The sequence below is a fragment of the Chiloscyllium punctatum genome, chromosome 6 (genome assembly GCF_047496795.1).
Source record: "Chiloscyllium punctatum isolate Juve2018m chromosome 6, sChiPun1.3, whole genome shotgun sequence".
Taxonomy (NCBI): Eukaryota; Metazoa; Chordata; class Chondrichthyes; order Orectolobiformes; family Hemiscylliidae; genus Chiloscyllium; species Chiloscyllium punctatum.
The window spans coordinates 114,755,752-114,772,531 of record NC_092744.1 but is presented as its reverse complement, the minus strand read 5'-3'; the positions used below and the strand labels follow the sequence as shown (position 1 = coordinate 114,772,531).

The 16,780-nt window shown below is 45.0% G+C and overlaps 1 long non-coding RNA gene across 1 annotated transcript in view; it reads right to left on the bottom strand.

Moving 5' to 3' along the window:
* Positions 1–232: 232 nt before the first annotated feature.
* LOC140478548 (uncharacterized) overlaps positions 233–16,780 on the bottom strand; it is a 48,418-nt gene continuing 31,870 nt past the window's right edge. Inside the window, exons 4-5 of the long non-coding RNA XR_011960806.1 lie at positions 6,126–6,253; positions 233–856 (exon numbers count right to left, since the gene is read on the bottom strand). This is a non-coding gene — a long non-coding RNA (uncharacterized lncRNA). The remainder of the gene's footprint in view (positions 857–6,125; positions 6,254–16,780) is intronic.

Genomic DNA, 16,780 nt, shown 5'->3' with positions numbered 1-16,780 from the left:
ATCCCTCCCACACAGCCCACAATGAATTCAGTCCCAGCTCTGTCACGTTAGCCCATCCAGCTTGTCCAGTTGCTGCCTTCCACAGAACCAGTCCCAATGTCCCAGGAAGCTGAAGCCCTTCCTGCTGCACCATCGTTCCAGTCACACTCTCATCTACCTAAAACAGAACCACAACAACGAGCACCCAAGCTACAAATCTTCTCCCAAACTTTGAATTTATTATTGGCTCACAATTTCACTTCTCCCTCTTATTTCTGTGCTCAACCCTTATTTCAGAAGTTAAAAAAAATTGCTAACTTACAGCAATTAACTGACAGTCGCTAATACCGGTGTATTTATCAGCCAATGAAATTACAGCCTTTTCTGTGATGGCTCTTGCACTTCTTTCAAACTCGGTGCAGGCAGGTCCCAGCAGTCGAAAGTTGTCTCTGTGACTCCCGGGCACGTGTAATCCTCCAGCTCCACCTCCACTCTGCTCCCTCACAGGGTCACCGTCTCTGTGACTCCCAGGCACAATTAGGCCTTGATCCTCAGTGTTGATTTATATCCTCCCACTTTGCTGCCTCTGTAACTCCCAGGTGTGAGTGAGCCTCATGCTCCTGCTCCAAGTTGTTCTGTCACATGGTCACTCCCTCTATGATTTGGTGCTGATTTCGAGGCTCCTGCTCTGCTGTTTCTCCAAATCCAAGTCCCAGTTGGCCTCGATCCTCGTTGCGGATGTATATTCTCCCGGTTTGTGCAGCTCTCTCTCAGGTTCCATCCATTTGTGACTCCCAGGTAATGGTAGGTCTCAAGCCTCAGCTGAAGTTTATAACATCCCATTCCGCACTGGTCTCTTATAGGATTGCTGTTGTGCCTGGAAGACAGTGGAAAAGAGGAGGATTAGACAGAGCAGAGCGTGTCACAGTGATTGAGCGAGCTGTATGGGATGGAACAGGTTATCTGGGGAGCTAGGCAGAACTGCAGTAACTAAAGACGTTTGCTGGAAGATACAGTGAGAGTTTCAGACATTGAAGAAGGCAAAGGAAATAGGGAGATGATGGCTTGTTCATGACGGTGCTTTGTAGAGTCTATAAGGCTTTTTCTGAGCTGCTGACAGAAATGTGTAGACTTCAACAAATGCAAATTGACAGCCAGCAAGTGTTGTAACGTACTGGAGACTGTTGAATGTTACAGAGTTAGAAGACTTGCAGCAACTGGGCGGAATATAAACTTTTGGAGCACTTGTAGTGTTCAAGGACCCTCAGGACATGAGGAGGTGCAGAGAATGGGAGCATTCCAAATATGGGATTATAGGGGCTGGAAGTCCTGAGATGGATAAGGAGGATGAAAAATGCACACGCAACCATTGTAATTATAGAGATTTAGAGATTTAGGAAGGGAACCTGTGCTGTCATTGATTACAGTTATGTGGAGAGTTACAGAAGCTTAAGGGTTTACAAATTTAAAAAGGGATAGAGTTGAGGTGATCAGAAGTTTAAACAAGAATAAAGAAATTTTAGAGATGTCAGGCACAGATGGGAATGGAGGAGGTGAGATATGGTGAGGAACTGTCAGATTTATATGGCGGGGAGGATGTGAGATATAAAAGGTAGAGCTGCATTATCTGTTTGCAGTTACAGACGTGAGGAGTGTTGGAGCACCTGCTGAGGGGACACAGATAATAACAGCTCCAACGGCTGGTGCAGTGGCTCAGGAAGGCAGCTCACTACCGCCTTCTCAGGGACAACTCCAAATCAACAATAAATGCTGGCTCAGCCAACAAAGCTCATGTTCACCAATGAATGAGGGAATAAAAGATCTATAAGTAGCACTGAGGTCACTCAGGAAGGCTCTTTCAACAGCATTTCCCAAACCTGGAACAACTCTATCCTGGAAGGACAGGAGCTCCGGGTGCATGGGAACACCAGCATTTCCAAGGTGCCCTCCAAGCTACGCTCTATCCTCCCAGCACTGTGTCTGTCCCTACACCCAAAGGCCTGCAGTGGGTCAGGAAGGCAGCTCCCCACCACCTTCTCCAGGGAATTACAGATGGGAAGGTAATGGTGAAACTCTGCTGTTTACAGCCAGACAGAAAATTAAATCCAGCAGTGGGTGTGAAATGACATTTCCGTTTCACAACAACATGTTGAACATGGATAGAGGATTTGTCTGATTGGCACAAGGCAGAGAGTGTGAAGAAAGGGGTCTTTTTCACGATGGGACCTGGTGACGAGGGGAGCTCCGCAGGGGTCAGTGTTGGGACTACACTCAACACGTTATTCATTCAGAGTCTGAACAAAGGATGTGAAGGGGTACGAGAAATGAGTTTCCAAGAAAGATTTCAGGGATGAAATTCGTGTCATATGAGGAGCAGGTGAAGTCTCTGTGTCTGCACTTGATGAAGTTTCAGAAGCAGTGGCAGAATCTCATTCAAACTGAGGGGCCTGGATGGAGTGGATGTGGGCAAGATGTTTCACGAGCAGGAGAGACTAGGGGCCAAGGGCACAGCTTCATAGTGAAGGGAGGACCCTTTAGAATAGAGATGTGGAGGAATTTATTCAGCCAGAGGGTGATGGATCTGTGGAACTCACTGCCTCATGGGGCTGTGGATGCTAAGTGATTCAGTGTATCTTACTCAGAGATAAGCAGGTTCTGGATGAATAAGGAGATCAAGGGCTACAGGGAGTGAGAGAATGGGGTTGAGAAACAATTCATACACAATCGAATAGTGGAATAGACCTGATGGATTGAATGGTCTAATTCTACCCCTATACATGATGGTCTTATGGACTGCGCTTATTCCATAAGTTTCTAAGTGTGCAGTTAGTTTTTCTGGCATATCATTTAACATACATTCCAGTACTTTCGTGATTATTGCTGTCACCTCTTGGTTTCAGATCAACTGCAGAAAGCTATGCTATGGCGTAACCTGGGAATCCTGGTGTATAAATCTTAGAAAGGTGGCATACAGGGCCAGCAGGACAAAGAGAATGTAAATGGAATGCTGACATTGATTTCAAAGGGAATGGAGAATAAAAATAGGGAAGCCTTGTAATAAATATAGAGGACTCCAGTCAGCCCGCACGGAGAATACTGTGAACAGATTTGGTCCCCTATCTGGAGGGAAAATGTCCTTGCATTGGAGGCAGCCCAGAGAAGGTTCACCAGGCTGATCTTCAAAATGGAGGGATATTGATAAAAAGAGGTGGAGAAGGTTGAACTTGCAGTCGTTAAAATTTAGAAAATGAGGCAAATTTATTGATACACCAAAGATTCTTGTGTTCTTACAGATTCGGTACTGAGACATTGTTTCACTGAGCAAGGATCTGTAACCGGAGATAAAGGGGAATACAGATACCAGAGAAGCTAACAGAGAAAAGCTGGGCTGTAGAGACTGGAGGATGTTACAGAGTTCGGTGATTTGAGATCAGGTGGTAATCGGGCTGAAAGATGTCAAGTAGAGTTACAGGATTATCGGTTCTGAAGGACTTACAGAGATTGGGAGGAATATAGGCACTAAAGATTACACAGAGGCACTAGAGAGTAGACAGATGGGGTGGTATTGGAGCTACAGGAGTGTATAGAGATAGGGAGGATTGGAGGGACTGGAGAGTACACAGATAGGGGTGGTAGTTGGAGCTGCAGGAGTTTATAGAGAGCGGGAGGATTGTTGGTGCTCGAATTACAGTGACATGGACAATAGTTGGAGCTGCAGGAGTGAGTGAGATAGGGAGGGTTGAAGGGGCTGGATCAGTTCACACAGCCAGGGAGTAGCGTAGGGATTGGAGGAGCCAGAGATGCTGAGGGTTGTAGGGCTGCAGAGGTTCAGAGAGATACTGAGGACTGTGAAGGCATGTTTGCAGCATTCCCATCAGTTACACAGAGATGTGGAGTGCTGTTCTGGAGTGGGTTACAAAAATCAAGAGGGTTGCAGATACTGGAAGATATTGCAAAGACAGTGAGCTGTAGTATTTGAGGAGGTTACAGCGACAGGATGCGTTGAGGAGTTGGAGGCTGCTAAAGGTGTTAAACATGCTGCAAGAGATCAATAACCTTACATCGATCGGGGGATTGGAAACTCTGGAGATACAGAATGAGAAATGCAGTAACTGAAAAATATCACAGAGATGGGGAGGAACATATGAGTCAGAGGAGTTATAACATGAGACGGGCTGTATTCAATGGAGTCAGGGAAGATACAGGGAGATCTGAAGGGACTACAGGTGATCAAAAGGACAGTGAGGCTTCTCACTCTCGGATTGGGTCAGTTTACGCAGGCTTGGGGTATTTTATGGAATTGTGTTACTTACAGAGATTAAGAGAGTTGTATAGAATTGAGGAAAGAACAGAGATATGGAAGGCTGTAGTTAATGAAGACTTTTGTTGATGTCAGATGCTGAGGTTCTGGAAAGAATATGGACCGGAAAGCTGTACAATCCGTCAGAGCTTACAGAGACAGGAACAGCAATAGATCCTGGAGACACTAACACAGATAGGGAGTATTGCAGACACTGGAGGAGGTTTCTGCTTTTGGGATGGTTGTAGGGGAGTGTAATGTTTACACAGATAGGGGTGTAAGAGCTGGAGAAGGTTATGGAGATGATTAGATTGGTGGGGAGACTGGAGGAGCCGACATTGACAGGGCGGGTGATAGCGACAGGAGAATGTTACAAAGATAGTAAGTCTTGTAGAAACTGATTGGGAGAGTCACAAGCATTGGAGCTGGTTCCACAGATCGGTAGTTTTACAGGGTCCTGAGAGGATTACGCAGATAGGGAGGTTTGTAGGTTGTCCACATTTTCAGAGTGTTTCAGGAATGGAAAAGTTTACACAGTTAAGGAGGGATGTTGGAGCTGTGGGAGTTCACAGAGACTCGGAGGTTTGAAGGTGTTGGGGCTGATTATGGATAGATGGATATATTTAGGGGCAGTAATATGGAACGCAAAGGGAGAATTTAGATTAGATTCCCTACAGCATGAGAACAGGTACTTCGGCTCAACAAGTCCACACCAACTCTCCAAAGAGTAATCCACCCAGACCCACTTCTCTCCGACAATGCACCTAACACTATGGACAATTTAGCATGGCCGATTCACCTGACCTGCACATCTTTAGACTGTGGGAGGAAACCCACGCAGACACAGGGAGAAGGTGCAAACTCCACACAGACAGACAGTCACCTAACGCTGGAATCGTACCTGGGTCCCTGGCACTGTGAGGCATCATCGCTCACCACTGAGCCACCGTGCTGCACAAATTGCAGAATTACACAAAGAGAGAGTGTTTGAGGTGCTGGGAGGACTGTAGGGAGTGGACGAGCAAACAGAGATGTGGAGTATTGCTGTGGCTTGAAAAGGGTCTGGAGGTGTTCATATCGGTAAGGAGGTGGGTAGGGTTGGGAGAAGGTTACTGTGGTTGTGTAGGCCAGGAGGCAGGAGTGTGATCGGAGGTGCAGAAGGTTACAGTGATATCATGTTTTCTTGGGGGTTGAGGAAAGTACACAGGTGGGTATTTTGCTCCAGGCTGGAGGATTTTACAGAGACGGGGTTACTGTAAGTATTGTGAAAAACTATAGAAATGGAAATTATTGAACTGAGTGCAGGATGAGATTACTGGGATTGGGCATGTTATCGACACTGGAGCAATTTACACATAGGGAGAGTCGTCAGCATCGGAGGAGGTTTCAAATATACAGCAGGAATATCGGAGGGGTGGAGGTTACAGAAATAAGAAAATTTCTAGGAATTACAAGCATTCAAGACAATGGCACAAACAAGTTAGACCAAAAGGCATGTTTCCTTGTTGGATGACTCTATCACATGACAAGAGAGAGCGTGAGGAGGGACTATAGAACAGAAAGATCCCAGGTTTCAATCCCATCTCCTTGAGGGAGGCCTGCTTTCCCCTCTGTTGTACTGATCCTCACTAAGACAGCACAGGCCTGGATTGATAACTGTCAACTTACTGTATTGACATAGGAAGGCTCAGTACAGAAGAGATGAAAATTAACAAGACGGTGGGGTTTGAGCCTGAGACCATCATGCTCTGTGTTTACCCTTCAACACTGTATCTGTGTCACGCCTTCTAGACCAAAGTTCGATCCCTTAAATATACTCTACTCTGTTCACTGTGAGTGATCGTACCTCGCTGCAGGATTTACTGAAGCCTCCAGATCTCACTCTCCATTTCTCTGGCTGACCAACTGTCTTCAGTGTGGTGATGGACGAGACAGCAATTGGGAATTCTGTTGACTCAAGAGCATCCTGAGTATCTACAGGAGAAAGAGAAACAGACAGAATGGGAATCTAGACTGATGCAGTGAGGGTTACACATGGAGAATGGCACTGAGTCCAACAGAGATCTGGAAAAATCGCAGTCTCCATCCCTGGTCTGTGTTGCCTCATCTCCCTGGAGTGGAGAATTCTGTTGGCTCAGTTAAGGCTGTCATTCCAACTGCCTTGTTGCAAATGCAGGGCGCGTGTCACTGAGAGAGGGCCTTTGAGGGCTGGTTAGAGGTCACAGACTGGGAGAGATGTTTGGGGGCGCGACAATGTTGCAGGGTTAAACATATTTAGAGTTGCTACAGAATGTTCGCATGAGAAAACATTTTATTGTTTGGAGGAAGTTAGAGAGACAAAGCATCTTTGATAAGACTTCAGAGATAGGGATGTGTATAGGGTTGTGGATCGTTACATGGACTATGTTGATCAGGGCGTAGAAACATTCGCATAATTCCAGGATGTGGTACATTTAACAAGGGTTGTTGTGGGATCCGGAGAATATCACAGTGATAGGGAGGATGGTATGGACTGAAGAATATTACAGGGAAAGGGTGGGTAGGATGGACTGGAGAATGTTGCAAGCACATGGAAGATGATATAAGCTGGAGAATGCTGCAGCAATAGAGAGGAGTGTATGGACTGGAGGATGTTGCACGGATAGGGAGGAAGTTGTAGACTGGATACAGTTAGAAGGTGAGATGAATTTATGCACTGGAAGATATATCAGAGAGAGTGAGTAAGTGCTGCAAGATATGACAGGGATAGGGAAGCTTGTCGAGACTGGAGGAGAGTGTGATAGTCTTGTGAGAGACCAGATTCACTGATGAGCATAGGATAGGCGACAGTGAACAGAGCCTTTTGCAGATATAAATGAGGATACAATGGCCACAAAGCAGTCACACCTATACATAGGTATATAGGAACTGAAGGAATTGAAGATATTACACAGGCTAGGAGTGTTGTGTGCAGTGGAGGAGATTAACCTGATAGGTAAGCTTTTAGAGACTCAACAATGTTAGGAAATAATGTGAGTTGCAATGGTGAGAGCAGGTTTCAACAATTCAGAGGATATAGACCTGAAGGAGCTTTGACAGACAGCCATGGTACAGTAAAGGGAATTGTAGTGGCTTCCCTTTTATAAGCAATCCATAAGCACTTAAGATAGCCTGTTTGACATATGCATTATCTCTTGACCATTCATCAGACAGCGCTGCAACTATTTCACTGGCTCTGCCTACCAGCTTAGACTGAACTAGCATTACCCAGAAGACCTCGGGCCACTCTACCTGTCCATGTAAGTTTTCAAATGAAATAGAGTTCCTTGACAGTCGAGTCACAGTTAGTTCGGATAGCGAAGAAGGCGCTTGGTATGCATTCCTTTATTGGTCAGAGTATTGAGTCCAGGAGTTGGGAGGTCATGTTGCTGGTGTACAGGACAGTGGTTAGGCCACTTTTGGAATGCTGCATGCAACTCTGTTCTACTTGCAAACTTGAAAGGGTCCAGAAAAGATTTAAAACAACGTTGCCAGGGATGAGCTAGAGGGAGAGTTTGAACAGGTGATGGTTGTTTTTCCTGGAGAGTCGGAGGCTGAGGGTGACCTTATAGAGGTTTATAAAATCAAGAGGGGCATGGATAGGGTAAATAGACAAAGTCTTTCTCCTGGGGTGTGCAAGTCCAGAATTATAGGGCGAGGTTTAGGGTGAGAGTAGAAAGATAAAAAAGATAAAAAGAGGCAACTTTTTCACGCACAGAATAATACATGTATGGAATGAGCTGCCAGAGAAAGTGGTGGAGGCTAGTACAACTGCAACAGTTAAAAGGCACCTGGATGGGTATATGAATAGGAAGGGTTCAGAGGGAGATGGGCCGGGTGCTAGCAGGTGGGACTACATTGGGTTGGGATATCTGATCTGCAGGATGGGACCATGAATGGGTTGTGGAACCTGGAGGATGTTATGATTTGAACCACAGGTAATGTTTGATTGGATCTTTCTGCCAATCTTACAGATGGTACAATTGCCACATTTAAGAAGCATTTGGATGGATATATGAATAGAAAGGGTTTGGAGGGAGATAGGCCAGGTACTGGCAGGTGGGACTGGATTGGGTTGGAATATCCTGTCGGCATGGCTGGGTTCGAGTGACGGGTCTGTTTCCATGCTGTACATCTCTATGACTGTAAGATCGGCTGAACGGTCCAAGCAAAAATTACCTGTGGTTCAAATCATAATATCCTCAATGTTCCACAAGCCATCCCCTGTCGCATCCTGCAGGTTCAATGAATCGCAGAACCTCTAACCTTCTGCAAGTCCCAAGTCCCTTCCGACATTTGTACCATCCTCCAGCTTCTGCAGCCCTTCATACCTCGTCACATGGCCCAGACTCTCCAACTCCTCCTTCCTCTGCAATGTTCCCCAGAAGAGCACTGGAGGATGGTGGGGGTTACAGAGATATGGAGGGACATCAGGACGGGAGGACTTTGCAGACATTAGGAATATATGGACTTAATGAAGTTTTACAATTTATGAGTGTTGTAGGGACTGGAGGAACTTACAAAGATAGGGATAGTTTTAGATTGGAGGATTCTGCAGAAAACCTTTACGTGGTTCAAGGCACGATTCTTAGCAGCATGCAGGAACAAAGGGATCCTGTGTCCCTCAGGTTCCCACCAAGTTGACAGGGCGTTAAGAAGGCGGATGGTGTGTTGGCTTTCATTAGCAGGGGGATTGAATTTAAGAGATGTGAGATTTTGCTGCAGCTCTACAGAACCCCAGTTAGACCACACTTCGAATATTGTGAACAGTTCTGTTCGCTTCATTATAGGGAGGACGTGGAAGCTTTAAAGACAGTGAAGAGAAGATTTAGCAGGATGCTGCCTAGACTGGAGGGCATGCCCATAGAAGGTAGATTGTGGAAGCTAGGGCTTTTCTGATCACAGCGAAGGAGGAAGAATGGTGACTTGATAGAGGTGTACAAGGGAATGAGAGGCATAGATAGAGTGGATAACCAGAGACTACATCCCATGGCGAAATGGCTATCACAAGGGGACATAAGTTTAAGGTAACTGGCAGAAGGTTTAGCTTAGATATTAGAGGGATATGGGCCAGGTGCTGGCAGGTAGGACTAGATTGGGTTGGGATATCCTGTCGCCATGGACGGGACTGGTACGTTATTTACACAGAGTGTGGTGGGTGTGTGGAATGGACTGCCAGCCGTGGTAGTAGATTCAGACACATTACAGACATCTAAGCAACTCTTGGATAGGCACATCAATGATCATAAAACGTAAGGTATGTAGGTTCATTTCATCTTCAGATTAGGATAAAAGGTCAGCACAATATTGAGGGAGGAAGGGCTTGTACTGGAATGTGCTATTCCATGTTGTAAATAGCAAGGGTTAGGATGATAGCAAGAGGTTTCGGGAAGCGGGAGAGGATGCGATCTGAATGAAGTGACACAAATAGGAGGCATTGCTAAAGTTGTATGAGGTAACAGAGACAGCAATGGTCTGATCTGGAGCAGATGACCCAGACTGGGAGAATTGTGGGGACTGGAGGTGCTTTCACAGGGAGGGAGGAGCATAGAGCCACAGGAGGTTACAGAAATATGGAGAGCTGTCGGGCCTACAGGAGGACATGGAGATGGGGAGGTTGGGAGGAATGGGGCAGTTTACAGGGATAAGGATGTTGGTAGGATGGGGTGTTTACACAGACAGGAATGTTTCAGGTGAATGGAGCTGAGTACAGACAAAGTGGGTTGTACAGATTGGAAAAACAAATAGACATAAGGAGGGTAGTCGTGACTGAAGATGTTTATAGACACAGGAAGGCTTAGGTTCTGCAGGTTATTTAGATAAAGGGGGTGTGGAATCAGATAGATTCTCCAAGTGATAAAGACAGCAATTTCGTTTGGAGACAGTTTCACAGATTAGGGAGCATTAGTAACCTCCTCCAGTTTGGTCAGAGTGGGAAGGGTTGTAGGGGAGGGTGATGTTTACACATGGAAGAGTTAGAGAAGATTGTGGAAATGAGTAGATGGATGGAGACACTGGAGGAGCTTACATTGACAGGGTGGGTGCTGGCAATGAAAAGATATCACATTGATAGTGGGTCTTGTAGGAACTGTATTGAAAGAGTCACAGACATTGGAATGACTTCTGCAGATTGGGAGTATTACAGGGACTGAGAGGATTGTCGGGTCTCCACAGATTGATCGTGTCTTTAAGAATATGTAGATACGGAAATCTTTAACCCAATGTATGCAGTCTTCATTTCAAGACCAGAGCCTTATTATCCCTCATCAGCCAAGGATCCCTAACCCTGCCAGCTTTTCCCTTTACCCCAATGGGGCAGACTGGTCCTGGATTCTTGAGATCACACTTTGAAAAGCCTCCCAGTTGCCAGTTGTTCCTTTTCCTTCAAACAGACTCACCCAATCGATTAGAATCATAATGTGGAGGTGCTGTTGTCGGACTGGGGATGTACAAAGTTAAAAATCACCCGACACTCGGTTCCAGTCCAACCGGTTTATTTGAAAGCACTAGCATTCAGAGCACTGCTTCTTCATCAGGTGGTTGTGGAGCACAATCCTAAGGTACAGAATTTATAGCAACAGGATGGCAGTGTCATGGAATATAATATCAAACAAATTTAGTTTAAGCCTTTCATCTGTTACAGTGATCATCAGCCCTTCCAAAGTGAGTTGGATTATAACTGGGCATTGTGCAATTTTAAATTCACGGCATTGACGCTGGCCAGATCCTGCAGAATGGCCCCAAACCTGGCCCTGTTCCAGTTTTCCTCTACAATCTGTGGACCTGCTGATCTTTTTCCATAACTATGTTAAAACGAAGACAGTTGTGGGCACTGGACCCAAAGTGCTCTCTGAATGACACTTCAGTCACTTGCCCGACCTCGTTTTCTGAGGGGAGGTCCAGTGTTGCACCTGCGTGAGTAGAGTAGGGCCCTCTGCATATTGGTTTAGGAACCTTCCTTGGACACATTTGAAAAAAATGCCCTCCGTCCAGGTCTTTTTATACTCGAGGTGGCCCAGTCAATACAGGGAATATTAAAATCTCCAGCCTGCACTCCTCTATTATTCCTATAGTTATCTGCAATCTCTCCACACTGCTGCTCCTCTGGATTCTCTTGGGTCTACAACAGTCTACAATACAGTCCCAACAAAGTGACCACCCCCCCCCCCTTCTTCTTTCTAACTTCTAACCATTTGGAATTTTGAATGAATATATGGTTTAAAAATTGGAATTAACAATCCATAAATAAGTATTGATAAAAATCCAAACACTTGACCTTCAGAGAAAGACAACAGTTCACTCTCATGTGGTCTGCACGACATCCCCACAGCAAAGTGTTTGCCTCTCAATGACCCTGTGAAATGGGTGAGCCAGCTGCTTAGCTCAAGGGCAGCAAGGGATGGGCAATAAAGGCTAGTCAGACAGAGACACCCACATCCCAGACCTGATTTTTTTTAAAAATCCATTCAGATTGGTCCCAGCACAGTTCCAGTGGAACAATGTCCTGGCCAATCACGTTGGTAGATTTATGGACAGGGTTTTAAACTGACAGAGCGGATGAAGGGACAGGGTTCAGGTGAAAGGAGCTTTCCAAATCCAAAGAGAAAACGTGAAGCATCAGAGCAGCGTGGGAATGTGACCGAAGACAACAGAAAGGAACAGGATACGACAAAGTTTAACTAAAACTGTAGATCAGCAAATCCATTTGTGACAGGAAATTGTGGGAACGAGTAAATTATGTTTTTTATTAATGGACAAAGTCTCTGCAACAAGGTAGATGGATTTGTGAAACAGAGATAAAAGAGATTTAGACACCAGAGAGATGTGGTTACAGGGCGAACAAAAGGTGGGCATAAATATTCAATGGTTCACAACCTTGTGCAAATTCAGGCAAAATGGACGACGCTAACAGTGATGGATAAGAAAGGCATTACAGAGAAAGCATTTGGCATCAGATCATGAAGTAGCATCAGTCTGAATGTAAATTCTGGTTACTACTTGCCAAGGACACAAGCAGCAGAACAGTTTTAGACCACCCACCGAACAGCATTTCATGGCTCGTCACTGCAATAAATAGGAATTCATTGGAATGTTTAATACAGGCATGGCGAACATTTAGTGAAACATCAATATTCGCAAAGTCTGGGACAATCACACTGACAACAGTGATATTGGAAGGGGAGTTCAGAGAATTTTTTTTCAGTGTTTCTTAAAATAACACATTGTGCAACTGGCGAGGGATGTAACTGTCTCAGAGAGACTGTTGTGCGATAAAACATAGTGAATGAGTAATGTCACCTGGAGAGATCCTCTGGGAAATTGTGATAAAGTGCAGTTTAAAGAAATATAAAGTTTTAAAGTGAATCACAGAAATGACACGCTACAACTAGAAACAAAAATAGCCAATTACATGAGTTGGAGAGGAGAACTGACCAAGATAAACAGGCTAAACAGACTGAAACATGCGTCTGTAAATCAACAGTGGAAAACATTTGAAGGAACAGTGTAAAATACTCAACAAAAGGACATTCCACTGAAACAGACAAAAACTCAGCAAGAAATCCCCACTGGTCCCTCACTCAGGAGAAAATTGATCATATTAGATTATGAGGCTGAGAAGATCACCACAAAGTACATAAAATCCTGAAGTAAGAGAGAGTTTTAGAGTAAGTTTTAAAGCGATTGCAATGGGTCTGCTAGCAGGAGGGGGGACAATGGGAAGGGGAATCATTGTCAGGGTTTATTGACACGATACGAACATGGAGAGGTGAAGGTGCTGGAGGTGGTGAGAGTGTTCCAGAGAGTGGTCAGGGCCTGAACGGTGTTACAAAGCCAGTACGGATTGCTGCAGCTGGAGGGGTTTGCAGAGGTAGGGACGGACATATGTATTTTTATTTATTCATTCATGGGATGTGGGTGTCACTGCCTGGACCAGCATTCTTTGACCCCATGCTAATTACCCAGAGATTGTTGGGGCCCTGGTGGATATATATAATACTTTGCTGGCCACAGGTGAAGTGCTGAATGACTGGAGGATCGCTAATGTGGTTCCTTTGTTCAAGAAGGGCAGCAGGGATAGGCCAGGTAATTACAGAGCAGATAGTCTGACAGCAGGGGGGAGGGATATTATTGGAAACAATTGTGAGGATGAATCAACACTTGCAAAGTTAAGGATCAACTCGGTTTAGTCATCACGGATTTGGCAGAGGAAGATACTGTCTGAGGAATTCAGTTCAGTTTTTTTGAAATGGTGCTTAAGTATATTGATGAAGGCTGTGCAGATGATGTGGTTTACATGGACTTGACTAAGTCCTTAAACAAGATCCAACACGGAAGGCTGGTCCAAAAGGACTGGGTTCCAAGGCAAGTTGGCAGATTGCATGCAAAATTGATGGATAGAATACTTTCACCACCGGGTGTACCACAGAGATCTGTGCAGGAACCATTGAACATTAATAACTCGGATGTGAAAGCAGAAGGTCTCATTAGTCGGTTTGCAGATGACATGAAAGGTGAGGGTGTTGTTCACAGTGAGGAGGATGGTCTCCATCTGCAGTCCGATGTCGATCAGATGATAATCTAAGCAGAGTTTAGTTCTGATTGAAGTGAGGTAATACTCTGTGGGAGGTACGATAAGCGAAGGACAGACATAATAAACGGTAGGTCCTTGCAGAATACTGAGGAATACAGGGACCTTGGTGGACAAGTCCAAAGATCCCTGAAGGTGTCAGCATAGGGAGACAGGTTGGGAAAGGCACCTCAACTGGGAGTGGGAGAGGGACCCATATCCTGGTGGGGTGAATTGCAGGAGCTGCTTGAGAGGATATAACCTAGTCTGGTAGCGTATTGGACCTTAAATAAACATAAGGCCAGAAAGAAGATTGAGGCAGGTACACGAGTTAAAGACAGCAATTTCAGCAGACAAGGCAGGCAAGAACATAGCAGGGAATGGGGGAAAACTGATGATTAAACTGCATTTATATCAATGCAAGGGGCCTGACAGCTAAGGAAGATGAACTCAAGGCGTGGATTGGAACATGGGACTGGGATATTATAGTTATTACAGAAACACAGCTGAGGGAGGGGCAGGACTGGCAGTTCATTGTTTCAAGGTAGAGATGCTACAGGAAGAGGAGGTTAGAGAGGACGCGTGGTGGTGGGTTTTGATTGCATGAATCATCACAGCAGTACTTAGAGAGGATATTCCTGTGGGATTGCCCAGTGAAGCTCCGTTAGTGGAACTGAGAAATAAGAATGGGTCATCACTTTCATACGATCGGACAGCTGACCCCGAATAATCTGTGGCAGACTGAGGAACAAATATGTTGGGACATCTTAACTATCAACCATAATAATAGGGCTGTTATGGTAGGGGTTTTTGAATGTTCTAAACCTAGACTGGGACTGCCAGTGTTCAGTGTTAGCAAGGGAGGAATTTAGTAATTGTGTTCCAGAAAACTGCCAATCAATATGTAAATGGCCTGAAAAGAGAAAGGGGCAAAACCTGACCTCCACTTGGGAATCAAGGTAGGGAGAGGGACTGAGATGTGAGTGGGAAAGCGTTTTGCCAAAGTGACCACAGTTCTAATAGTTTGAAAACAGCTTTGGAAAAGGACAGGCCTGGTCCACAAGTGCAAGTTATAAAATGGAGCCTTACCAATCTTGATCGTATTCGCCAGGAACTTTCAAAATGTAATTGGGGAAGGGAATTATTTACAGGGAAAGAGAAGTTTGGCAAGTGAGAATATTTTAAAAGTGAGATAAACTGATCGATCAGCGCCAGCATTTTCCTGTTTGTGTGCAGGTCAATGCTGACAGCATTCAGAAACACTGACTGTCTATTGAGGGTCTGGTCAAGGAAAAGGGGGCACATGTAGGGTATAGCCAGCTAGATTAAGGGAATCCCTGAGGATATACAGGGGCTGTAGGAATACACTTTGAGTAGAAAACAGGAATAGAGAAAGGCTAAATGAAATAGACTCAGCAGAGAAGGAAAGGGGAATCCAAAAGTGATTGTATCAGTATATTAAGAGTGCATAAGTAACTCAGGACAAAATAGTGTCCATTGAAGATCAATGAGGCCATCGATGTGTGGAACTGCAGGATATTTGCTAAGAATCTAAACAATTTTTTCACTTCTGAACTTACTGTGGAGAAAGACTGGGGAACTCAGGGACCAAGAGTAATATGTTTGACCACAATTGGAGTTCTCTGCAATTCCAGTCTCTCTGCGACAGGAAGGATGCTGTGAAACTTGAAAGGGCTCAGAAAAGATTAACAAGATTTTGCCCGGGTTGTTGCTGAATCAGCTGGGGTTCCTCTCACTGGAGAATCTGAGACTGAGGGGTGACCTTACAGAGGTTTATATGAACATGAGGGGCATGGATAGGGTAAGCATTCAAGGCCTTTTCCCAGAAGTTGGGGAGTCCAAAAGTAGAGGGCATAGGTTTAAGGTGAGAGGTGAATGGTTTCCAGAGGGACTGAAGGGACAGCTTCTTCACACACATGGTGATAGTTGTATGGAATGAGCTGAGAGAGAAAGTAATGCAGACTGATACAAGTACAACATTTAAAAGGTATCTGGATGGGCATCTGAATAGTAAGGGTGTAGACATATATGGGCCAAATGCTGGAAAAGTGAATGGATTTACTTAGATCTTCTGGTAAGCCTGGACGAGTTGGGGACCGAAGGATCTGTTTCTATGCTGTACATCTCTATGACTTGAAAAGAGTGCATGTTATAAAAGAGGTGGTGCTGGAGGATTTAAAACACAAAGCTATGGCAAGTCCCAGAACCTGATTAAATGTATCACAGGACACTGTGGGATGCTGGGGAAGACATTGTGGAGCCCCTAGCAAAGGTATGTGTACTACTGACAGCCATGTGTGATGGGCTGCCAGGCTGGAGGGTGGCATCATGGACAGTGAAGGAGGTTTTCTGAGATTACAAAGGGATCTTGATGAAGGGAGTGAATGGGCTGAAAAACTAGAGATGGAATTCAATCTGAATAAATACGAGGTAATGTATTTTGTAAAACAAACAAGGGTAGAGCTTATACAATTAATGTTAAGTCTTTGGTTAGTGTTTTAGGGCAGAGGGACCTCCGGGTTCAGGTACATAATTCTTGAAGTTTGCATCACAGGATGGATAAGACAGTGCTTGGCATGCCTGACTATTGCTCAGTCCATTGAGTGGAGGATTTGGGACGTCATGTTGAGATTGCACAGACATTTGTGAGGCCTGTTCTCCAATACTCTGTCCAGTTCTGGTCGCCCAGTTATAGGGAGGATATTATTAAGCTGCAGGACATTCAGAAGAGATTTACCAGGATATTGCTGGGTATACAAGGCTTGAGTTCGGAAAAATGGCTGGATAGGCTGAGTCTTTTTTCACTGGAGCCTGGAGGTTGAGAAATGATGCTATAAAGGTTTATGAAAAAAATGAGGTATGTAGATCAATTTAATGGTACTTGCCTTTTCCTC